Here is a 25,862-nt window from a genome sequence, read left to right as displayed (position 1 = left end):
TCAGGGTGCCAACCATTTAGGTATTTTTATCCTTTTTTTTTTTTTGGCTCTAAATTATTTATTTTCTTCCTAGATATTCAAATTTCACTAAAATTTTTTTTAATTTTAGCTCTCCCTTTAATTATTTCATTCATTTTTGACTCCTTGTAGTCAATTCATTCTTTTTCCCCCTTGGAGTTATATAATTCCTTTGGTATTTTATCTTGAGATTCTTTTAACTCATAATGTGTAGAGGGCCACAGACAGTGGGGGAATTCTAGGTGATGTATAAGATCCTTCAACTCAGAGGAAACCTTCTAACCTTCTAACAATGTCTGGTTCGATTCCCCATCTCTCCTAAGGGCTCTCAGCCTTCCTGAGAAGTCAGGGAGCCCTGACAACCTGTGCTGTGATTGAAGCAGAATGATACCAGGTGGAAGAGTGATACCAGGTGGCATACTACATACAATAGCAAGTTGTTTATGTTGTCCCATGTACTCAGTATATACATGTGCAGTGTTCTTTTGGTTACATAAGGTATGAGGATATATAAGGGGGAGAGAATTTGGAATAAACAGATTCCATTTTTTAACCATCCTCGGGAGTCTCACCTCATCACTTCCTCACTAAGACAGTATATTTTAACCACCCCGGCATGGGAACTCTAGAAAGCATGGTATGTTTTGTCACCCCAACTTGGGGGCTCTAGAAAGCAGGACACAACAATAATGTTTCTTCGTTGTCGTAGTTTTCTTATATTTGTTCATGTCTATAATTTCAGTTCTTGAATATGGACTTTGTACCAGTCAAGATCTTCCCTTCTCTTACAAATAATATGGATTTAAGGTAAGGAATAGGCCCAGATTCTATCTTCTGAACTGCTACAGTTCTATTGTATCAGGACTAGATCATATCCCACTGCAGTCTGGAAGTTATTGCCTAGTGACTTCCTAATAGAATTTATGTGGAATATTTCCATAGCTTTGTCTCTGGTCAGTAGTTGTTACTATTTGGGGATTAGGAACACAAATACCAAGCCAAGGCCTCTACTTCAGTCTGTAGTTTCCAGTCATTTTAAAAAATATATTTCCCATATACTGATCTCACTAATCTTGTCTATTTCTATGTATAGTCATCTAACAGCAATCTACAACTTCAGAACTCTGAATAGAATAGTCTGACCAAGATCATGCTGGCTTTAGTTTAGGCTTGTGACTCAGAAAACAAAATAAATCCACATAAATCCTCAGCATTTTTATACATCACCAACAAAACCCAAAAGCAAGAGATACAAAGAGAATTTGAATTGAATTGAATTTCCATATAAAATAACTGTCAATAGCATAAAATATTTGGGAATCTATCTACCAAAGGAAAGTCAGGAATTATATGAGCAAAATTACAAAAAACTTTCCACACAAATAAAGTCATATTTAAATACTTGGAAAAATATTAAGTGCTCTTGGATAGGCTGAGTGAATATAATAAAGATGGCAATACTCCCTAAACTAATCTATTTATTTAGTGCTACATCAATCAGACTTCCAAGAAAATATTTTAATGATATAGAAAAAATAACAAAATTTTATTTTATTTTATGTTTTTTGGGATGTCTGCTGCTAATTCTATGAAAACTCTTCTTTTTTAAAAAAATTTTTATTAAGCTTTTTATTTTCAAAATATATGCATAGATAAGTTTTAACATTCACCCTTGCAAAACCTTGTAATCCAATTTTTTCCCTCTCTTCCCCCCACTTCTCCCAGACAAGTAATCCAATATATGTTAAACATGGACAGTTCTTCCATAAATATTTCCACAATTATCATGGTGCACAAGAAAAATCAGATCAAAAAGGAAAAACATGAGAAAGAAAACAAAAATGCAAGCAAATAACAAAAAGAGTAAAAAAACTATGTTATAATCCACATTCAGTTCCCACAGTCCTCTCTCTGGGTGCAGATGATTCTCCCCACCACAACATCATTGTGATGAAGAGCCATGTTGAAAAGAGCCATGTCCATCAGAATTGATCATCATATAATCTCGTTGTTACTGTGTACAACGATCTCCTGGTTCTGTTCATTTTACTCAGCATCAGTTCATGTCAGTCTCTCCACACCTCTCTGAATTCATCCTGCTGATCATTTCTTATAGAACAATAATATTGCATAACATTCATATACCATAACTTATTCAGCCATTCTCCAACTGATAGGCAGCCACTCAGTTTCCAGTTTCTTGCACTACAAAAAGGGCTGCCACAAATATTTTTGCACATATGGGTCCCTTTCCTTCCTATATGATCTCTTTGGGATACAGATTCAGTTGAGACACTTGCTGGATCAAAGGGTAATGCACAGTTTAATATCCTTTTTGGTATAGTTCCAAATTGCTCTCCAGAATGGTTGGATCAGTTCACAATTTCATCAACAATGTATTAGGGTCCCAGTTTTCCCATATCCCCTCCTACATTCTTTATTGTCTTTTCCTGTCATCTTAGCCAATCTGAGAGATGTATGTATAGTGGTACCTCAGAATTGTCTTAATTTGCATTTTTCTGATCAATAGTGATTAGAGCACCTTGAAAACTCTTCTTGATGAAATGTACAAAACTATATTGTATATAGGTGAAATGTGGCCAAAGAACAAAGGATTTGTGCCTTCAGAAACTCAGGCTTACAACTAAAATAGTCGCTTAACTTGTATTTTATTGTTTAATAGTATTTTAACTTATTAATATAAAAATAGAAATTCAAGAAGAAGTTAAAAAGACTGGAAGAGAGCAAAAAAGAAATAAAAGGAAGTTGGTAAGACAAAGGGAAAGAAGTTGGGTTTGCTTTTCAGGTGCTGATAAGGTGAGGAAAACAACATCTCTGATGGTGAAATAACACATAGTTACCTTGGCAGTTCTCCAGGGAAATTGGCTACAAGGACTAAGAGCAAAAACAACAAAGGACTAAAGATCTTGAAGGGGAGACCCTGAAACTCTGAAAATCCTTAAAGAAGAAAAAAAATTTTTAACTCTGCGTCAGTGAGGGACCCTGCCCCAAGGACAAACAATTTCATCTTTGTTATCTGGGTGGAGTGAAACTCATTGAATTTAATTCAAATTCTAGCCCTAGCTGAAACTCCATCCATGAGCCCCTTTTAGCTAAATCTCTCATTATAAAAAGAGCCAAACTAAAATCCTCTCTTTGCAGAGGTTCCAAACATACTAGCTATACCATGTTTGGCATCCCAAGGAGCCTCTGTCCACTGGAATACTTTTTCCAGTGCTATCCTCTCTTTACCCTCACCTATTTCCCTAATTACACTTTAACCTTACTTCCAATCCCCATAATAAACCTCTTTTGTCAATCTAGGTTTTCGGGTCTGTAAATTCCTTTATAGAGAACTTCTGGCCCACCAGAACAGAGTCCCCCAAACTCTCTACCCTTGTGCCTAATCCAAAGGCGTTTCAGGGGACTCCCTGAACCCCGAACCTGCCACTAGACTTCATTTAACTCCCTAACCACCAGAAACCCTAATTTCATTTGGGTTCCCCAAATCTAAACCTCATCAATCTGGCTTCTAAAAATTATGGAGAGCATATATGTATGCTACATATATTGCTACAGACTTGTACAATGTGTGTGGCATTTGTCTTTTTGCTGTAGGCCAAATAATTATTATGTATGGTCTAAGTGTAAGCTGATCTTCCTCTTGAAAGTGAAGAGAAAGGACCTTGTAGCTTTTTTCTTCATTTATCAGGTTTTAAGGGAGAATTGTGTTCCTTAAAAAGTTGTTGAAAGACTACAATATAAAATAAAAAGAAAAAAGTATCTTAAAGAGGCAGAGGGGAATCCTCAGTTTGAAAGAAAAAAAAATTGTGACACATTGGAGAAAGGAAATGGACCACTGAAGACTTGGAGCTTAGTAATAAAGGTGTGACTCTTTTCAAATAGGCTGTGCCTTCTGAGGAGGAAGCAGCTACTCATCTTCCACAAAATGATGTAGATCATTCAGTAAGGGTAAAAGAAAGAAGGGACATCTAAGTGTTGGTTGGTAACTTCCTGCCAAGAGAAATTAAACCAGCTATTATTTGAGTCCATAAAAATGTTGTGGTTCAAAAGGGAGACCCCAAAATGGGGATTGCAGATCATTGTTGTGAGGTGTTTCAAGAATTTGTAGGCATGAACTCATCTCCAAGTCAACAGACAAAGTTTATTAAAATTGTAATGGCAATTGAAGCCGGCTAAGTTCCAAGAGATTTTAGCAAAGAACCAGGAACAGAAGACAAATTTATAGGAAAAGACCGAGATCTGGTTCTATATGTCACCAATATGTTAACTTTATGTTCTAGAGGTAGAAAGGAGAAGTAGCCTGCAATGCACCTCATGATTTGTGTCAGAAACCTCAGAAATCAGTTATCATTGATCAACAGATTGATATCTGGCAATCAGCGAAGTTTCTGGGACCATACAATTGTATTCCTAAAGCCAGGAGACTTTAGTATCATTGCCATACAGACTGTTAGAACAATAGCACTCTCAAAGTCTGGGAACCTCAGCATTACTGCCATATTTCTCCTAGAAGTTGCACCCTATCAATAGTAATAAAGAAATCTTCTGTCTTTTCTAGGTTATGTTACCAATATGTGGTGAAGAACCTCCCAAGTCTAATCAAACTAACTGAGTATTGCTCACTCAGTTCTAGCAATGTGGACAGGCACAAATTATACTTCCTGAAGAAACCTAAAAAGTATTGCTATAGATCATGACCATTTGAGCCAGGCAATTAGGGAAACAGGAAATATTTACAAAACAAACACAGAAGCTTCAGTGAACAAAAAGGAGGGAGGGAGAGATATCACAAGTGAGAATTAGTCAAGAAGATCGTGTCTGGGAATGAAACTTGAAATTCTAGACCATGGCTTAAAATATAAGGATGATAAACTTTTGCCAGGGATGAATCACTTTCCATGAGGTGGTAAGAAATATATTTTGCCTAACATCTTTTTTTTTTTTTAAATTTTTTATTTAATAATTACTTTATATTGACACTTGTTTCTGTTCCGATTTTTTTTTCCCCTTCCTCCCTCCACCCCCTCCCCTAGATGGCAAGCAGTCCTTTATATGTTGGCTATGTTGCAGTATATCCTAGATACAATATATGTTTGCAGAACCGAACAGTTCTCTTGTTGCATAGGGAGAATTGGATTCAGAAGGTATAAATAACCCAGGAAGAAAAACAAAAATGCAGATAGTTCACATTCGTTTCCCAGTGTTCTTTCTTTGGGTGTAGCTGCTTTTGTCCGTCATTTATCAATTGAAACTCAGGTCTCTTTGTCAAAGAAATCCACTTCCATCAAAATATGTCCTCATACAATATCGTTGTCGAAGTGTATAATGATCTCCTGGTTCTGCTCATTTCACTTATTTGCCTAACATCTTGCAAATCTAATCAAAAGGTCTTTAAACTGAAAAGAAATGGAGCAGAAGAAAGCTACATAAGTATATGTAATAAGTTAAACACCATAGAGAATAGCCTTAGAGACACATAGATATTTAGCCCAAACAGAATAACAACAATAATAATCTGTTGTGCTAGATGTCCAAATTTTATATAACAAATAAATAAAACTAGAGGTCTTGGTGTGTGAACTGGACCCAAAATTGAGTAAGAGAAAGACAGTGGACTAAATTGTAAGTGTGAAATTATACATCCCTCACTCATGTATTGTTGATAGAATTGTGAACGGATCCAACCATTCTGGAGAGCAATTTGGAACTGTGCTCAAAAAGTTATCAAACTGATTTCACTTTTATCTATCCTGATTCTTTTAAATCAAATCTATTCCTTCAAAGGAAAGGGACATGCCATAGAGATATCGTATGGTACTGTGAAGCAGATAGGTTTTTCTGAAATAGAAAGCTTGTCTCACTATTAGAAAGAGATATAAAATAAAATCAGAAACCTGACTCGGGAAAGTAGTGGACATTTACTTAGGTTTTAAGTTTGCTTGGATTCATTTGCTTGCCACAAATAATCTTATGAATAAAAAAATGATTTTGTAGCCCAATTTCCACAGACCTCTCAAATGGGCTCTGAAGGGTCCACAAAGGGTTAAATGGAAATGAAAAGGAAAAGGGAAATCCTACCCCTTTTAGATAGTTGTCTAAGATATTGGAACGTGATTCAGATCTATCACGTAAAACTTGTTTTTTTCTTTCTTGAGACAATCTTGGACTAGGGGTACTTTACTGACTGTCATTTCACAAATTTATTTAGCTAAATGAGGTGGTTCATAGACTCATTTATGATTAAGGGACTATAAAATTGTCTTTCCCAGGAAGAAATTTTCTAGTCACTGCATTCTAACAAATGAGAAAATATGTTATTCTGCTGATGTTATTGTTTCAATTTCTTAATTGATTTACCAGAGCCTCTCAATAAATCATTATACTGTGAACATACTTTGTTCCCTCTTTGTCTATGGTTAAACCATCAATTTAATTTTCTTGTTTGATTATTACATCTAATGCTTCTTCCTTCCTTCATTGTTGTCCTTTATATTCAAAGAGGACCAAAATGACATTATGATATCAAGGTCAACATACAGTATATCTGACTTCTGGCCAAGACAGCGGAGAGGAGGCACACAGCTGTGTAAGCTCCGCATTTTTCTCTCACTATCCATTTCATTACAAGCCTCTGAATTAATGCTTGACTGAAAAAAAACCCCACAAATAGTTACCAAGAGAAGCCATCCTTGAGACTTGCCAGGAAAGGTCTGTTTTTGCTTGAGGGTGGGGATGGTTTTAGATCGGAAGCAGGCTGAGGGCAGCGGCAGCGAGAGCACAGAAGGCAGCTCAGAGCCGAGCAGACTGGAGAGGGGGTGGGGCGTGATCGCAGCAGTCTCTGTGGGGAGAGCTTTGCTACAGGACTGGATACTTTGCCCTGGCAGCAAGCCAGCAGCCCAGCAGAGAAGGTAAAAACATTGGGGGTAAAGAATACAACCCCAAACAGCTGGAGTCTCTTGGGACCTGGCCACCCCTCCCCCACAGTGTCTCAGCATGCTCTCGGATCTCAGAGCGCAGGCGCAGCACAGTCCTGCTAGTGCCTCGCTGCTGCCCCCGCACTCTGTAGAGGAAGCTCGGTAACACCACCCAGCCCCTCCCCCCAAAAAAGCAGACTCCATTTAGGGGTTCTTTCTTTTTTTTCTTTGCTAATTTGTCTTTGATTTTTAGACAAAATGAGTAAAAAATTGAAGAGGACTTTAACCCTTGACAGCTTCTATACAGATAGAGAGCAGATCCTGAGGAGACTAAAAACAGACAGTCTCCAGGTGAATCCCCAAAGGAGGAGATCATCTGTTCCTCAGCACAGATGAACCTCATAGAAGAAGTTAAAAAGACTCACAAGGGAGCTACAAGAAAAATGGGAAAAGGAGAGGGAGGCTTGGCAAGAGAGGCTGGAGAAGTCATCCCACTCATTTAAAGAGAGACTGGATAAAGAAATAAAATCCTTGAAAACTAGGATTAGTGAACTGGAAACAGAAAATAGCTCTCTAAAAAACAAAATTGGCGAAATGGAAAAAATTTCCATAGAACAAAAGAACTCAATTGGACAATTAGAAAAAGATTATTAAAAAGTGAGTGAAGAAAATACTTCATTGAAAATCAGGATCGAACAAATGGAATTGAATGACTCGAGGCGACAAGAAGAATCAGTCAAGCAAATCCAAAAAAATCAAACAATGGAAAAGAATGTGAAATACCTTCTGGGGAAGACAACAGACCTGGAAAACAGATCCAGGAGAAACAATCTGAGAATCATTGGACTCCCAGAAAAGTATGATGAAAAAAAGAGCCTGGACATTATTTTCCAGGAAATTATCAAAGAGAACTGCCCAGAAGTTATAGAAACAGAGGGTAAAATAGACATTGAAAGAATTCATCGATCACCTACTGAAAGGGAGCCTAAAATCAAAACACCAAGAAATATAGTGGCCAAATGCCAGAACCCTCAGACAAAGGAAAAAATACTGCAAGCAGCTAGAAAAACCCAATTCAAGTATTGAGGAGCCACAATAAGAATCACCCAGGATCTAGTACATCCACATTAAAGGATCAAAGGGCCTGGAATATGATATTCTGAAAGGCTAAGGAACTTGGTATGCAACCAAAAATAACTTACCCAGCTAGAATGAGCATCTTTTTCCAGGTAAGAAGATGGACATTCAACGAAGTAAGCGAATTTCACCTATTTTTGATGAAAAAGACAGAACTTAACAAAAAGTTTGATCTACAAATACAGAACTCAAGAGAAATCTAAAAAGGTAAAGATTAATCTTGGGAACTATATTTCGGCTATAAAGATGTGTAAAGAATACATGTATACCTTGTTCTAGAAACTAGATGTGGAAAGGACATTGTACCAGAAAAAGGGTAAAGTGGGGGTACTACATCTCATGAAGAGGCAAAGGAAACCTATTATATCTGAGAGAAAGAATGGAGGGGGATGAATATAGTGGGTATTTTACTGCTTTCAGAATTGGCTGTAAGAGAAAAATTTTAGACATATTCAATCTATGGTGAAACTTCTCCCACCTCATTGAAAAGTGAGAAGGGAAAAGTGAAAAGGGAAGGAATAAGCTAAGTGGAAGGGAATACGGAAACTGGGAGGGAAAGGGGTAAGATAGTGGGAGGAACTCTAAGGCAGGGGGAGGGATACTAAAAAAGGAGGGCTGTGAGAAGCAAGTGGTGCTCACAAGCTTAATACTGGGAAGGGGGGAAGGGGGAAAGAAGGGAGAAAAGCATAAACCGGGGTTAACAAGATGGCAAGTAATACAGAATTGGTCATTTTAACCATAAATGTGAATGGGGTAAACGCCCCCATAAAGAGGAAGCAGTTAGCAGAATGGAGTAACAGCCAGAATCCTACAATATGTTGTTTACAGGAAACACACCTGAAGCGGGGAGATACATGCAGGTTAAAGGTAAAAGGTTGGAGCAAAATCTACTATGCTTCAGGTGAAGTCAAAAAAGCAGGGGTAGCCATCCTGATCTCAGATCAAGCTAAAGCAAAAATTGATCTAATTAAAAGAGATAAGGAAGGGCACTATATCTTGCTAAAGGGTACCATGGATAATGAAGCACTATCTATATTAAACATATATGCACCAAGTGGGGTAGCATCTAAATTCTTAAAAGAGAAATTAAGAGAGCTGCAAGAAGAAATAGACAGCAAAACTATAATAGTGGGAGATCTCAACCTTGCACTCTCAGAATTAGATAAATCAAACCACAAAATAAATAAAAAAGAAGTCAAAGAGGTAAATAGAATACTAGAAAAATTAGATATGATAGATCTCTGGAGAAAATGTAATGGGGACAGAAAGGTGTACAACTTCTTTTCAGCAGTTCATGGAACCTATAGAAAAATTGACCATATATTAGGACATAAAAACCTCAAACTCAAATGCAGTAAGGCAGAAATAGTAAATGCATCCTTTTCAGACCACGATGCAGTGAAAATTACAGTCAACAAAAAGCCAGGGGAAAGTAGACCAAAAAATAATTGGAAACTAAATAATCTCATACTAAAGAATGATTGGGTGAAACAGCAAATCATAGACATAATTAATAACTTCACCCAAGAAAATGATAATAATGAGACATCATACCAAAATGTATGGGATGCAGCCAAAGCAGTAATAAGGGGAAATTTCATATCTCTAGAGGCCTATTTGTATAAAATAGAGAAAGAGAAGGTCAATGAATTGGGCTTGCAACTAAAAATGCTAGAAAAGAAACAAATTAAAAACCCCCAGTCAAACACTAAACTTGAAATTCTAAAAATAAAAGGAGAGATCAATAAAATTGAAAGTAAAAAAACTATTGAATTAATTAATAAAACTAAGAGTTGGTTCTATGAAAAAACCAACAAAATAGACAAACCCTTAGTAAATCTGATTTAAAAAAGGAAAGAGGAAAATCAAATTGTTAGTCTTAAAAATGAAAAGGAAGAACTCGCCACTAACGAAGAGGAAATTAGAGCAATAATTAGGAGTTACTTTGCCCAACTTTATGCCAATAAATTCGACAATTTAAATGAAATAGAAGAATACCTCCAAAAATATAGCTTGCCCAAACTAACAGAGGAAGAAGTAAATATCCTAAACACTCCCATCTCAGAAAAAGAAATAGAACAAACTATCAATCAACTCCCTAAGAAAAAATGCCCAGAACCAGATGGATTTACATGTGAATTCTATCAAACATTTAAAGAACAATTAACTCCAATGCTAAATAAACTATTTGAAAAAATAGGGATTGAGAAGTCCTACCAAACTCCTTTTATGACACAGACATGGTACTGATACCTAAACCAGGTAGGCTGAAAACAGAGAAAGAAAATTATAGACCAATCTCCCTAATGAATATTGATGCTAAAATCTTAAATAAAATATTAGCAAAAAGATTACAGAAAATCATCCCCAGGATAACACACTATGACCAAGTAGGATTTATACCAGGAATGCAGGGCTGGTTCAATATTAGGAAAACTATTAGCATAATTGACTATATCAATAACCAACCAAACAAAAACCATATGATCATCTCAATAGATGCAGAAAAAGCATTTGATAAAATCCAACATCCATTCCTAATAAAAACACTTGAGAGCATAGGAATAAAAGGACTTTTCCTTAAAATAGTCAGGAGCATATATTTTAAACCTTCAGTAAGCATCATATGCAATGGGGAAAAACTGGAACCTTTCCCAGTAACATCTGGAGTGAAGCAAGGTTGCCCACTATCCCCATTATTATTCAATATTGTATTAGAAATACTAGCCTCTTCAATAAGAGTCGAGAAAGAGATTAAAGGAATTAGAGTAGGCAATGAGGAAACCAAACTATCACTCTTTGCAGATGATATGATGGTATACTTAGAGAACCCCAGAGATTCTACTAAAAAGCTATTAGAAATAATTCATAATTTTAGCAAAGTAGCTGGCTACAAAATAAATCCCCATAAATCCTCGGCATTTTTATACATCACCAACAAAACCCAACAGCAAGAGATACAAAGAGAAACTCCATTCAGAATAACTGTTGATACCATAAAATATTTGGGAATCTATCTACCAAAGGAAAGTCAGGAATTATATGAGCAAAATTATAAAAAAGTCTCCACACAAATAAAGTCAGACTTAAATAATTGGAAAAATATTAAGTGCTCTTGGATCGGCCGAGCGAACATAATAAAGATGACAATACTCCCTAAACTCATCTATTTATTTAGTGCTATACCAATCAGACTTCCAAGAAAATATTTTAATGATCTAGAAAAAATAACAACAAAATTCATATGGAACAATAAAAAGTCGAGAATCTCAAGGGAATTAATGAAAAAAAAATCAAATGAAGGTGGTCTAGCTGTACCTGATCTAAAATTATATTATAAAGCAGCAGTCACCAAAACCATTTAGTATTGGCTAAGAAATAGATTAATTGATCAGTGGAAAAGGTTAGGTTCACAAGCCAGAATAGTCAACTATAGCAATCTAATGTTTGACAAACCCAAAGATCCTAATTTTTGGGATAAGAATTCATTATTTGATAAAAACTGCTGGGATAACTGGAAATTAGTATGGCAGAAATTAGGCATGGACCCACACTTAACACCATATATCAAGATAAGATCAAAATGGGTCCATGACCTAGGCATAAAGAACGAGATTATAAATAAATTAGAGGAACATAGGATAGTTTACCTCTCAGACTTGTGGAGGAGGAAGGAATTTGTACCAAAGTAGAATTAGAGATCATTACTGATCACAAAATAGAAAATTTTGATTATATCAAATTAAAAAGGCTTTGTATAAACAGAACTAATGCAAACAAGATTAGAAGGGAAGCAACAAACTGGGAAAACATCTTTACAGTTAAAGGTTCTGATAAAGGCCTCATCTCCAAAATTTACAGAGAGCTGACCCTAATTTATAAGAAATCAAGCCATTCTCCAATTAATAAATGGTCAAAGGATATGAACAGACAATTTTTAGATGATGAAATTGAAACTATTACCACTCATATGAAAGAGTGTTCCAAATCACTATTGATCAGAGAAATGCAAATTAAGACAACTCTGAGATACCACTACACACCTGTCAGATTGGCTAAGATGACAGGAAAAAATAATGATGAATGTTGGAGGGGATGAGGGAAAACTGGGACACTGATGCATTGTTGGTGGAGTTGTGAACGAATCCAACCATTCTGGAGAGCAACCTGGAATTATGCCCAAAAAGTTATCAAACTGTGCATACCCTTTGATCCAGCAGTGCTACTACTGGGCTTATACCCCAAAGAGATACTAAAGAAGGGAAAGGGACCTGTATGTGCCAAAATGTTTGTGGCAGCCCTGTTTGTAGTGGCTAGAAACTGGAAAATGAATGATGCCCATCAATTGGAGAATGGCTGGGTAAATTGTGGCATATGAATGTTATGGAATATTATTGTTCTGTAAGGAATGACCAGCAGGATGAATACAGAGAGGCTTGGAGAGACTTACATGAACTGATGCTAAGTGAAATGAGCAGAACCAGGAGATCATTATACACTTCGACAACAATATTGTTTGAGGATGTATTCTGATGGAAGTGGATTTCTTTGACAAAGAGACCTAACTGAGTTTCAATGGATAAATGATGGACAGAAGCAGCTACACCCAAAGAAAGAACACTGGGAAATAAATATGAACTATTTGCATTTTTGATTTTCTTCCCGGGTTATTTTTACCTTCTGAATCCAATTCTCCCTGTGCAACAAGAGAACTGTTCGGTTCTGCAAACATATATTGTATCTAGGATATACTGTAACATATATAGGACTGCTTGCCATCTAGGGGAGGGGGTGGAGGGAGGGAGGGGAAAAATTGAAACATAAGCTAGTGCAAGGGATAATGTTGTAAAAAATTACCCTGGCATGGATTCTGTCAATATAAAGTTATTATTAAATAAAATAAAATCAAAAACAAACAAACAAACAAAAAAACATATAGTATATCTGACTATGATTGATCAGATCAATATGAGTTCAGAAGTCTTTACCACAAGTTGATCAGGTCAATATAAACTGAGAAGGTTCTACCACAGATCAGGCACAAATAGTCCATATGAAGACCTGTGAATTCTTTTTAATCTTGATAATATCAATTTGATTTTCCTTCTTTTTTGTAGATCAGATTTGCAATTGTCTATTTTATTAGGGTTTCCTCCTCTTAAGAACTTCAGTATCTAATTTTAATTACCAATTCAATTTTTAAAAAATTTCATACCTTTTTTGTTTTTTGGGTTTTTTTAATGAAAGCTTTTTAATTTTCAAAAGATATGCATGGATAATTTTTCAATATTAACCCTTGCAAAATCTTGTTTTTCAACTTTTCTTCCCTTCCATTCCCTTAGATACCAAGTAATCCAATATGTTAAACATGATAAAAGTATGTTAAATCCAATATATACATATACATTTATACAATTATCTTGCTGCCCAAGAAAAATCATGTCAAAAAGGGAAAAAATGAGGAAGAAAATAAAATGCAAGCAAACAACAAAAAGAGTTAAAATGCTATGTTGAGATTCATACTCAGTTCCCACAGAGTTGTCTCTGGGTATGGATGACTCTCTTTATTGTTGAAAAGAGTTGTTTTGTTTAAAAAAAAAAAAAAAGAAAAAAGAAAAAAGAAAAGAAAGGAAAAGAGCTGTTTTGCAAACTAGAAAGTTCATCTCAGCATTTTTTTCTGGTTGCCTTCCCCATTTCTTTTTTTTAGTTAAAGGTTTTAATTTTCAAAACATACGCATGGATAATTTTTTGACATTAGCCCTTGCAAAACTTTGTATTCCAATTTTCCCTCCTTTCCCTCATACCCTCCCTTAGATGGCAAGTTATCTAATATATGTTAAACATGGTAAAAATATATGTTAATCCAATATAGGCATACATATTTATAAAATTATCTTGCTATACAAGAAAAATCTAATCAAAAAGGAAAAATATAAGAAAATAAAATGCAAGCAAACAACAAAAAGAGTGAGAATGATTGTTGTGATCCACACTCAATTCCTACAGTCCTCTCTCTGAGTCCTGCTCTCTTCATCACAAGGCCTGACACCTCATTGTTGAAAAGAGCCATGTTCATCAGAAGTGATCATTGTATAATCTTCTTGTTGCCATGTATAATGTTCTCTTGGTTCTACTCACTTCACTCAGAATCAGTTCATGTAAGTCTCTCCAGGCTTCTCTGAAATCATCCTGTTGGTCATTTCTTACAGAACAATAATATTCCATAACATTCATATACCATAACTTATTCAGCTATTCTCCAACTGATGGGCATCCATTCAATTTCCAGTTTCATGCCACTATGAAAAGGGCTGCCACAAACATTTTTGCATATGTGGGTCCCTTTCCCTCCTTTAAGATCTCTTTTCGATACAGACCCAGTAGAGACAATGCTGGATCAAAGGATATGCACAGTTTGATAGCCCTTTTGGCATAGTTCCAAATTACTCTCCAGAATGGTTGGATTGGTTCACAACTCCACCAAAAATGTACCAGTGTCCCAGTTTTCCCACATCCCCTCCAACATTCATCATTGTCCTTTCCTCCCATTTTAGCCAATCTGAAAGGTCTGTACCCCAGAGTTGTCTTAATTTGCATTTCTCTGATCAACAGTGATTTACAGCACCTTTTCATATGACTAGAAATAGTTTTAATTTCTTCATTAGAAAATTGTCTATAATTTTTGACCATTTATCAATTAGAGTGTGTCTTGAATTCTTATAAATTTGAGTCAATTCTTTACATATTTTAGAAATGAAATATCAGAACCTTTGAATGTAAAAATTTTTTCCTAGTTTATTGCTTTCCTTCTAATCTTGTCTGCATTAGTTTTATTTGTACAAAACCTTTTTAATTTAATATAATCCAAATTATCTATTTTTTTGTTCAGTAATGATTTCCAGTTCTTCTTTGGCCACAAATTCCTTCCTTCTCCACAGATCTGAGATCATACCTTTTCTTTGGTTGTAAAAATTACTACTTTTATCTTTAATTGGGACTTTGATTTTTTTTTTTTGTATTTCTTGTTTTTGTTTAAGTTTTATACTCCATTAATCTGTTATTTCTTTTATAGATGAAAATATTTAGAGATATAAATTTACTTTTAAGGACTGTTTTGATTACATCCTCCAAATTTTGGTATGTAGTTTCCTTGTTGTTATTATCTTTCATAAAATGGTTTATTGTTTTTATACTTTTTTTGAGAATTTAATTATCTAAACTGTAAAAATATGTATACATATATTGGATCTAACATGTATTTCAACATATTTAACATATATTGGACTAACATATATTGGACTACCTGCCAGCTAGGGGAGGGGATAAGGGGAAGGAGGGGAAAATTCGCAACAAAAGTTTATGCAAGGGTCAATATTGGAAAAATTACCATGCATATGCTTTAGAAATAAAAACCTTTAATAAAAATTTTTAAAAAGAATTTAATTGTCTAGTTTCCACTTAAATCTGGTTTATTTCTAAAATCTTTTTTTTATTGATTATGTTGTATTGTGGTCAATAAAGAGTGTGCTTAATACTTTTGCTTTTCTACATTTGTTTATGAAATTTCTATACCCTACCAAATGATGTCATAATAAAGCTGAAAATGTTTCTACTTCTTTCAATTCCCATTTAATAATCCCTAGAGATATATCATATCTAATTTTCCCATAATTCTATCCAAGTTCTTTACTTCTTTGCTTTAATTTTTATCATATTTGTTTAATTCTGAAAGGGACATGTTGATATCCTCAATTATTATAGATTTGCTGTCACTTTCCCTTTGTGATTTTGTTATTTTTTCCCTTTGAATATATACATGCTAGTGTCTTTTGGTACAATGTGTGTTAAATATTGACATTAAATGTTGTCAAATTTTCTTAAGATTTACTAAGCAAAATAAATTTCTCCTCTTCAGTTTACGACTCATCCATTCTCCATCAGTCTGACAGATCTCAAGCCTTCCCTCTTATATCTCAAATCCCTTTTATTTTATATTGTAGCTTTGCTTCTGTTTCCTTTAGGAACTCTTCATTCTTCTTAACCACTTAGAGTGTGAAGAAACATTTTTCAGAGTCCCTTTCATGTCTTCTAAAACAAAAAAACAAGCTATGCTTGAAACACAAATGATAGTCACTTCATTTTGGCAGAAATACAAACATCAGACAAGTCATTGCTCAATTTCTTCTAATTTGCATAGTAGTTAAGATTTTCATGTTTATATCTTTTAACTACTTGTGAGTATTTAAACCAAAACCTTCCAATGAAGTAAAAGATAAAAATAATTAAAATTAAATTATGAGAGAAAAAATGGAAGGTAAATAAATAAATATATTAGGTAGAAAACCTTACCCAAATAGTAGATTCCCTGAAAAACATGAATAGTCAAAACTCAATAATTCTATAAGTCAACGAGAATTGTTTGATAAAATGGAAGAGAGGAAAAGGACAGGAGTATACTTCATCCCTATTTGCTGAAAATAATATGAAATTCTACTTCCCTATCTTTTACCTCACTTTCTTTCTGGCTAAGCCTGTTTCAGGTTAAGCTAATGCTGTTTCTCATTTCTATAGAATGTGTTAACTTTTTCTATATATATTCCTTTTTTTCCCTATGTATTCCCTAAAAAGAAACCAATTTCTTTAAGATATTCATTGAGATATTCATTGTGTATCCTTGGGGAAAAAGTAAAAGCAGCTAAGCAGGAGACCATGGTTGCCTGGAAACAGACAGACAAGGATATTCTCTTTCCAAATGATGGGATTTCTACTCACTGTGAGCTGAAGAGGAATCAGAGTTTATGTTTATAGTATATTATTAAACTCCCCTAAGGGAAAGATCCTGTGATCCATCCTGAATTCTCTTAAGCACAAATGAGCCAACAATGTGGTAGAGTAGAAAGAAAAAAAATGGTAATAACAGTAATAACAATGATAATAATAATAGCGAGCATTTAGATAGTATTTTAAGGATTGCAAAATGTCTTACAAGTGCTATTTTATTTGATGCTCACAACAACCTTGAGAGGTAAGAGTTATTATTCTCTCCATTTTTACGATTAAGAAAACTGAGGGAAACAGAAGTTAAATTACTTGCCTATGGTTATAAAATGTTTGAGGCAGGGTTTAAACTCAAACTCCAAAAACTGTGCCATATTCACCAGGCCCCCAAAAGGGTAAGCAATAGTAAGGACACAGATGCCTTAACTAAATCATTTTTAAAATAAATATCTTTATATTTTTCATATACTACTCATTTTCTCTTGTGCCTCATCTCTCCATCTTCCTACTTCATAACAAAGAGAAATTGTCAAGAAAAGCCAACTTATACAAAAATTGTCTGTTTGAATTTCCCATGGTTGATAGCCATCGCTCCCTGACCTTTTGGCTCAATATTTCTAATTGCTTTTGGTTCTAAGATGAGTTGCCTCTTATCTTTGCTTTATATATATTATTGTAGTAATTATGTTTATTATTCTTAGGATTCTGCTTACTTTGCTCTGTATGAATCTTCCCAGGTTTCTTAATTCCTCACAATTTTAATTTTGTATCTTGGGTAATAATATCCCATTTCATTAATATATCACAACTAATTCAACCATTCCTCAATCAATAGACATTTCCATTTTTAATTATTTTTTTTTTGCTACTGCAAAAAGTACAGCTCTGAATATTTTGGGTTGTCTTCCTTGGGACACAGGTGCATGAGACATTTTGTTTTAAGATATAAAATAATAAAAGCCCAATGGGGCTTGAATCCTTCTCCCCTTCCCTTCTGCTAAGGGCACCTGTAAGCACCATACCTTCAGTCATAAGGGAATTTGACCTCTAGAGAGAGCAGTCAGGATCTTTTTTTCATACGTTCTGGTTCTTAATACTTCTACTTAGTAGGAAAACCTCACTCAAGTAAAGGACTTTCTGAAAAACAAAACAAAGCAATCAGAACTCAATGATTTTATAATTGACCAAGAAAATTAAGAATTACTTTACAAAATAGGAAGAGAGAGGAGATGAAGAGAAGTAGGGATGCCTATTTACTGAGAATGAAAATGGTAAACCTTTTTTCTCCATTTGTTAATTCACTTCAGCCTGTATAGCTATTTCTTTTTTCTAAAGAATATGTTCGTTTTTTATATTTGCTTTATGTTCTTTAAAAAGAAAGCGCCTCAGAGAGAGAACCATCTAAGACCCCTAGGGAGAATCACTTCAGCTAAAATTTGTTTCATGTCTAAAATGTCCCCAAAAGGCATGGGAGAAGAAAGGTGCTCAATATGCAGTGCAACTGAGATGTATAAGATTGTTATTTATGTCTTACACACAAAAGATATATTCATACAAGATATTCAAACACACTTTAAAAAAAAAAAGACAAACAAGAAGCAATAACTTAGAACCATTGTTATAATTTCCCAAGCTGTTGATACTTAAAACATTAAGCATTTAGTGGAACTAGTGGACTACCATTCCATCTTCAGTTTATATTTGCTCTTTCCTGACAAATTCTTTCAATCCTCTAGCAAGCCAGGATGAAAGCTGGGCTCATCTTCCTGCCAATAGTTAACATATTTGATAACAGCAACTTTTCCTGCTTCCAATGAGGTTTGACTGAGCAGTCGAGTATTTCTGGACCCCTTATGTGCAGGCTATATGTCCTTTATCATGTGCCTGAAACTTTTGGAATAGGGAGAAATACCAATCTTTCTCTATGTATTCCCTAAAAAGAAACCAATTTCTTTAAGATATTCATTGAGATATTCATTGTGTATCCTTGGGGAAAAAGTAAAAGCAGCTAAGCAGGAGACCATGGTTGCCTGGAAACAGACAGACAAGGATATTCTCTTTCCAAATGATGGGATTTCTACTCACTGTGAGCTGAAGAGGAATCAGAGTTTATGTTTATAGTATATTATTAAACTCCCCTAAGGGAAAGATCCTGTGATCCATCTTGAATTCTCTTAAGCACAAATGAGCCAACAATGTGGTAGAGTAGAAAGAAAAAAAATGGTAATAACAGTAATAACAATGATAATAATAATAGCGAGCATTTAGATAGTATTTTAAGGATTGCAAAATGTCTTACAAGTGCTATTTTATTTGATGCTCACAACAACCTTGAGAGGTAAGAGCTATTATTCTCTCCATTTTTACGATTAAGAAAACTGAGGGAAACAGAAGTTAAATTACTTGCCTATGGTTATAAAATGTTTGAGGCAGGGTTTAAACTCAAACTCCAAAAACTGTGCCATATTCACCAGGCCCCCAAAAGGGGTAAGCAATAGTAAGGACACAGATGCCTTAACTAAATCATTTTTAAAATAAATATCTTTATATTTTTCATATACTACTCATTTTCTCTTGTGCCTCATCTCTCCATCTTCCTACTTCATAACAAAGAGAAATTGTCAAGAAAAGCCAACTTATACAAAAATTGTCTGTTTGAATTTCCCATGGTTGATAGCCATCGCTCCCTGACCTTTTGGCTCAATATTTCTAATTGCTTTTGGTTCTAAGATGAGTTGCCTCTTATCTTTGCTTTATATATATTATTGTAGTAATTATGTTTATTATTCTTAGGATTCTGCTTACTTTGCTCTGTATGAATCTTCCCAGGTTTCTTAATTCCTCACAATTTTAATTTTGTATCTTGGGTAATAATATCCCATTTCATTAATATATCACAACTAATTCAACCATTCCTCAATCAATAGACATTTCCATTTTTAATTATTTTTTTTTTGCTACTGCAAAAAGTACAGCTCTGAATATTTTGGGTTGTCTTCCTTGGGACACAGGTGCATGAGACATTTTGTTTTAAGATATAAAATAATAAAAGCCCAATGGGGCTTGAATCCTTCTCCCCTTCCCTTCTGCTAAGGGCACCTGTAAGCACCATACCTTCAGTCATAAGGGAATTTGACCTCTAGAGAGAGCAGTCAGGATCTTTTTTTCATACGTTCTGGTTCTTAATACTTCTACTTAGTAGGAAAACCTCACTCAAGTAAAGGACTTTCTGAAAAACAAAACAAAGCAATCAGAACTCAATGATTTTATAATTGACCAAGAAAATTAAGAATTACTTTACAAAATAGGAAGAGAGAGGAGATGAAGAGAAGTAGGGATGCCTATTTACTGAGAATGAAAATGGTAAACCTTTTTTCTCCATTTGTTAATTCACTTCAGCCTGTATAGCTATTTCTTTTTTCTAAAGAATATGTTCGTTTTTTATATTTGCTTTATGTTCTTTAAAAAGAAAGCGCCTCAGAGAGAGAACCATCTAAGACCCCTAGGGAGAATCACTTCAGCTAAAATTTGTTTCATGTCTAAAATGTCCCCAAAAGGCATGGGAGAAGAAAGGTGCTCAATATGCAGTGCAACTGAGATGTATAAGATTGTTATTTATGTCTTACACACAAAAGATATATTCATACAAGATATTCAAACACACTTTAAAAAAAAAAAGACAAACAAGAAGCAATAACTTAGAACCATTGTTATAATTTCCCAAGCTGTTGATACTTAAAACATTAAGCATTTAGTGGAACTAGTGGACTACCATTCCATCTTCAGTTTATATTTGCTCTTTCCTGACAAATTCTTTCAATCCTCTAGCAAGCCAGGATGAAAGCTGGGCTCATCTTCCTGCCAATAGTTAACATATTTGATAACAGCAACTTTTCCTGCTTCCAATGAGGTTTGACTGAGCAGTCGAGTATTTCTGGACCCCTTATGTGCAGGCTATATGTCCTTTATCATGTGCCTGAAACTTTTGGAATAGGGAGAAATACCAATCTTTCTCTATACTTCTCCAGAGAAACATTCAAAAATTCTGGATGTGACCTACAAAGAGAAAGATAAAGCTGCATAGTGAGAGTTATTCATCGACTGAATAAGCCATAGAAGAGTTTATTGACCAAATTCTTGGTGTAGACATCTCCTGCCTCCCCCTCTGTACCAAAGAGCTACTAAGAATATTGATTTATTATATTAAATCTTTTGCATCTAGTTCTGAACCAGTACACTTGGCTGGCCAAGTGTCAAGGTAGCTCCATGAGAAGCACTCTAATCCATTCTACTCCATACAACCATAATTGGTCAGTAACATATTAGCACCCAAATTTTGTTCCCTGCTTTTCTTTTTTTAAAAAAAAATTACTTTCCATTTAGCAAGCATTTATTTTCTTTCCCTCCCACTTCTTCCCTCCAATTAAAAAAAAAAGCAATACCTGGGTAACAAATATAAGCAAAAGAAATGACCATACATTGACCTACACCTATAACAAGATAAGGTTGAAATGGGTTCACGATTTAGACATAAAGAGTGATATCATAAACAAATTAGAAGAACAAAATATAATTTACCTCTCAGATCTGTGGCTAAAGGAGAACTGAAAATCATCATTGAACAAAAAATAGATAATTTTGATTATATTAAGTTAAAAAGTTTTTGTATAAACAAAACTAATTCAGACAAGATTAGAAGGGAAACAATAAATTGAGAAAACATTTTTACAGTCAAAGGTTCCGATAAAGGCCTAATTTCTAAAATATATAGAGAACTGACTCAAATTTATAAGAATTCAAGACACTCCAATTGATAAATGGTCAAAGACTATGAACAGACAATTTTCCAATGAAGAAATTAAAACCATTTCTAGTCATATGAAAAGGAGCTGTAAATCACTATTGATCAGAGAAATGTAAATTAAGACAACTCTGAGGTACCACTCAGATTGGTTAAGATGAGAGGAAAGGACAATGATGAATGTTGGAGGGGATGTGGGAAAACTGGGACACTGATACATTGTTGGTGGAACTGTGAACAGATCCAGCCATCCTGGAGAACAATTTGGAACTATGTCAAAAGTACTATCAAACTGTGCATACCCTTTGAGCCAGCAGTGTTTCTATTGGGATTATATACCAAAGAGATCTTAAAGGAGAAAAAGGGACCCACATATGCAAAAATGTTTGTGGCAGCCTTTTTTATAGTGGCAAGAAACTGGAAACTGCGTAGATGCCCATCAGTTGGAGAATGGTTGAATAAGTTAGGGCATATGAATGTTATATGTTTTATAAGAAACGATCCACAGGATGATTTTAGAGAAGCCTGGAGAGACCTACATGAACCAATGCTAAGTGAAGTAGAACCAAGAGAACATTGTACATAGCAATAAGATTATTATACAATGATCAATTTTGATGGACATGACTCTTTGCAACAATGAGGTGACTCAGGCCAATTCTAATAGACTTGTGATGAAAAGAACCATCTGCACCCAGAGAGAGGATTATGGGAACTGAGTGTGGATCACAACATAGCATTCTCATTCTTTTTGTTCTTGTTTGCTTGCATTTTATATTCTTTTTCACTTTTTTTCCCTTTTGATTTGATTTTTCTTGTGCAGCAAAATAATTGTATAAATATGTATGCATATATTGGACTTCACATGTGTTTTTAACAGTGTTTAACATATATTGGATTAGTTGCTATCTGGAGGAGGAGGTGGGGAAAAGAGGAAGAAAATTGGAACACAAGGTTTTGCAATGGTTAATGTTGAAAAATTATTCATGCATATCCTTTGAAAATTAAAAAAAGGTTAATTTAAAAAATGACTATATTGTCCAAGTCTAAAAATGTTATGTCTCATTCTGCATCTTGAATACATTAACCTTTGTCAGTAGGTAGGTAGCATTATATGGATGGTTATTGCACTTTATATGTTGTTATAAGGTAATTATATATATTGTTCTTCTAATTTTGCTCACTTCACTCTGTACCAATTCATACAAATCTTCCAAGATTTCTCTCTTTTGTCATTTCTTATGATACCATAGTATTTTACTACATTCATATGCCATAATGTGTTCAGTCAATCTACCAACTGATGAATGGTTTCTTAGTTTTAATTCTTTCTTGCTAGAAAAAACTGTTACAAATATTTTTGTACACAAGGGTCCTTTTCCTCTTTCTTTGATCTCTTTAATATATAAGTTTGTTAGGAATATCACTAAGTCAAGATTAAGTCATAGTTTGATGACTTTGGGGACATAATTCCAAATTGCTTTCCAATATGGCCAGAGGAGTTCACAACTCTATCAAAAATGCATTAATGTAATGTTTTCCACACTCCCTTCAACTTTTGCCATTATTTATTTTTTTTCTATCTTTGCCAGCATTATGAATCAAAATTAGGTGGAACATTACCATAGCTTCATTTTGCATTTCTTTAATTATTAATGCTTTGGCATGGTTTTTTTTTTTTTTTTTTAATATGGCTACTGATAGCTAAGATACTTTCCTTTGAGAACTGCCCATTCATATACATTGATTATCTACGATTGGGAAATGGTTCTTAGTCTTATAAATTTAAATTAATTCCTTGTTTATCTTAGAAATGAAGTTTTATCAGAGAAACATTTAAAAATTATTTTTTTGCTAATCATCTAGTTTTCTTCTAATTTTAACTGTATTTGGTTTATTTATGCAGAAATGGTTAAGTTTTATATAATTAAAATTGTAATTTTTTCCTGTGTTCATCTCTAATTTTTGTTTAGTCATGAATTCTCCCTATACATAGAATTTAATGAAAATGTCTTCATTGTTCCTTTAATCATGTATGATATAATATTTTATATCTAAATCAGAAGTCCATTTGAAGCTAATGGTGGTATATAGTGTGTATTATTGTTTTAAACTGAATTTCTTAAGTTTTTTAGTTTTCCCAGTAATTTTTGTAAAATAGTGAGTCTTTATTTCAGTAGCTTGAATCTCTGAGTTTATTAAACACTAGGCTACTGGGTTTATTTGCTTTGTTTGGTATATTACATACACTGTTTCATTGATTAATTTCTTCTATTTTTCACCCAGTTCTATATCATTTTAATGATTACAGCTTTGAAATGTATTTTGAGATCTGATACTGTTGGCCTCCTTCTTTCTTACATTTTTCATTATTTTTCTGGATTATTTTTAATGTTTTGTTCCTTTAAAGAATTTTACTATTATTTTCTCTAGTTTTAAAAAATAATCCTTTCCTAGTTTAACTGGCATGAATAAGAAAATTAATTTAGGTGATAGAGTAATTATTATTATTGGCTTAACCTCAAGAGTGATGAATATTCCTCTGCTTATTTGTTTAATTTTAGTTATAGATATATAATGTATGTGTACCTGTTTATAGAAAGAATTCCCAAGTATTTTATGTATTCTGTAGTTATTTTAAATGGAATTTCTTTTTTCCCTCAATTCCTGCTAGATTCTTTTAGTAATGTATAAAAATGCTAATGATTTACATGGATTAATTTTATCCTGTCATTTGGAAGAAGTTTTTGTTTCAATTAATTTTTTAGTTGACTCTCTAAAATTCACTAAGTAAATATTATCTTCAAAAAGTAATATTTTTTCTCTTGTCTATGTTTAGTCTCTATTTCTTTTTCTTGTCTTACTATCATAGCTAACATTGTAGCAGGGTAATAAAAAAGATGTCATATAATTGACATCATTGCTTTCCCTCAATCTTATTGGCAAGACCTTTAGTTTGTTTCTATTATATTTATATAAGCTATTGACGAGAAGATCCACTTTTCCTTGTTTTTTATTGTTTTTAACCAAAATAGGTATTGTTTTGTCAAAAGCAATATCTATGACTATTTAATCATATAACTTTTATTGTTTTTGTTAGTTATAACATCTATTATATTGATAGTTTTACTGATATTGAACCAATCATATTTCTGGTATAAAACCAACCTGATTGTAGTATATAATATTGAGATAAGTTATTATATATTTATTATATATAATATATATTATATATTTTATCAAAATGTGTGAATATTTAAGGTTTTTATGATCTATGATTTTCTTTCTCTGTTTTGAATTTATCAAGATGACATCTATATCATAGAAAGAATTTTATAAGAATCTTTTTAATCTCTTTTTTTGCAAATAATTATGAATTAACTTTCTTTTGAATATTTGATAAGATTTGACTGTAAGTCCATTTTGTCCATAATCTATTTTCTTTGTAATCTACTTTATTATAAATCATGTAGGAAATCAAAATGGATTAAGGAAAAAGTGTCACAGTTAGTTTATGAATATACTTGCCCAAAGGAAATTTCTCACATATGTAATTAGTTAAAATATGTCCTCCAGGGGTCACTATTGGCTTGAATACAGTATAAATAGGTCATTGTAGATTAATTTTCAGAGAATTCCATAACTTCAGAATTAGTAGGAACTTCCAAAGTCATCTAGTCTAACCTGTGTCTTGAATAGGAATAACTTCTAATGAGCTCTAAAGTCTCTTGCAATCATCAGGGGTCCTCAAACTTTTTAAATAGGGGGCCAATTCACTGTCCCTCAGACTGTTGGAGGGCCAGACTATAGTAAAAACAAAAACTTTGTTTTGTGGGTCTCCCTTTGTGTTATAAAAAGGAATATAAAGGGAATCAAAATATCTTTTAGCAGTCCACCTACCTATCCCTAGTCTCCTCTCCCTTTGTCCCCCATTACCGCCCAGATGCTAAAAAAACAGAAGAACTCAAAGTGGATTGGATTCTCATGTAGGATGTTCTTACATAATAAAAAGCTATTGAATAGCTGTCTTAGTTTATATATATAAATGAGAGAAACTTGCTTTTATGCTTAGGACATAAGAGAAGTATTCTTGGACCCCAAGTTTGAACCTTAGGCTTGGAATATTAGTGTTTGTATGTTGTGAGACAGGTGCCATCTGCCAGTGGCTGTTGACGGTCTAACTCACACCT

At 33.9% G+C, this 25,862-nt stretch overlaps 1 pseudogene; it reads left to right on the top strand.

The window, feature by feature from the left end:
* The window catches only part of LOC127546466 (ADP/ATP translocase 3-like), a 46,523-nt pseudogene that overhangs the window by 11,034 nt on the left and 9,627 nt on the right, over positions 1 to 25,862 (top strand).

The sequence above is a fragment of the Antechinus flavipes genome, chromosome 2, assembly GCF_016432865.1.
Source record: "Antechinus flavipes isolate AdamAnt ecotype Samford, QLD, Australia chromosome 2, AdamAnt_v2, whole genome shotgun sequence".
NCBI lineage: Eukaryota > Metazoa > Chordata > Mammalia > Dasyuromorphia > Dasyuridae > Antechinus > Antechinus flavipes.
The sequence above is the reverse complement of the archived record's forward strand: the minus strand, read 5'-3'. Positions and strand labels throughout refer to the sequence as shown.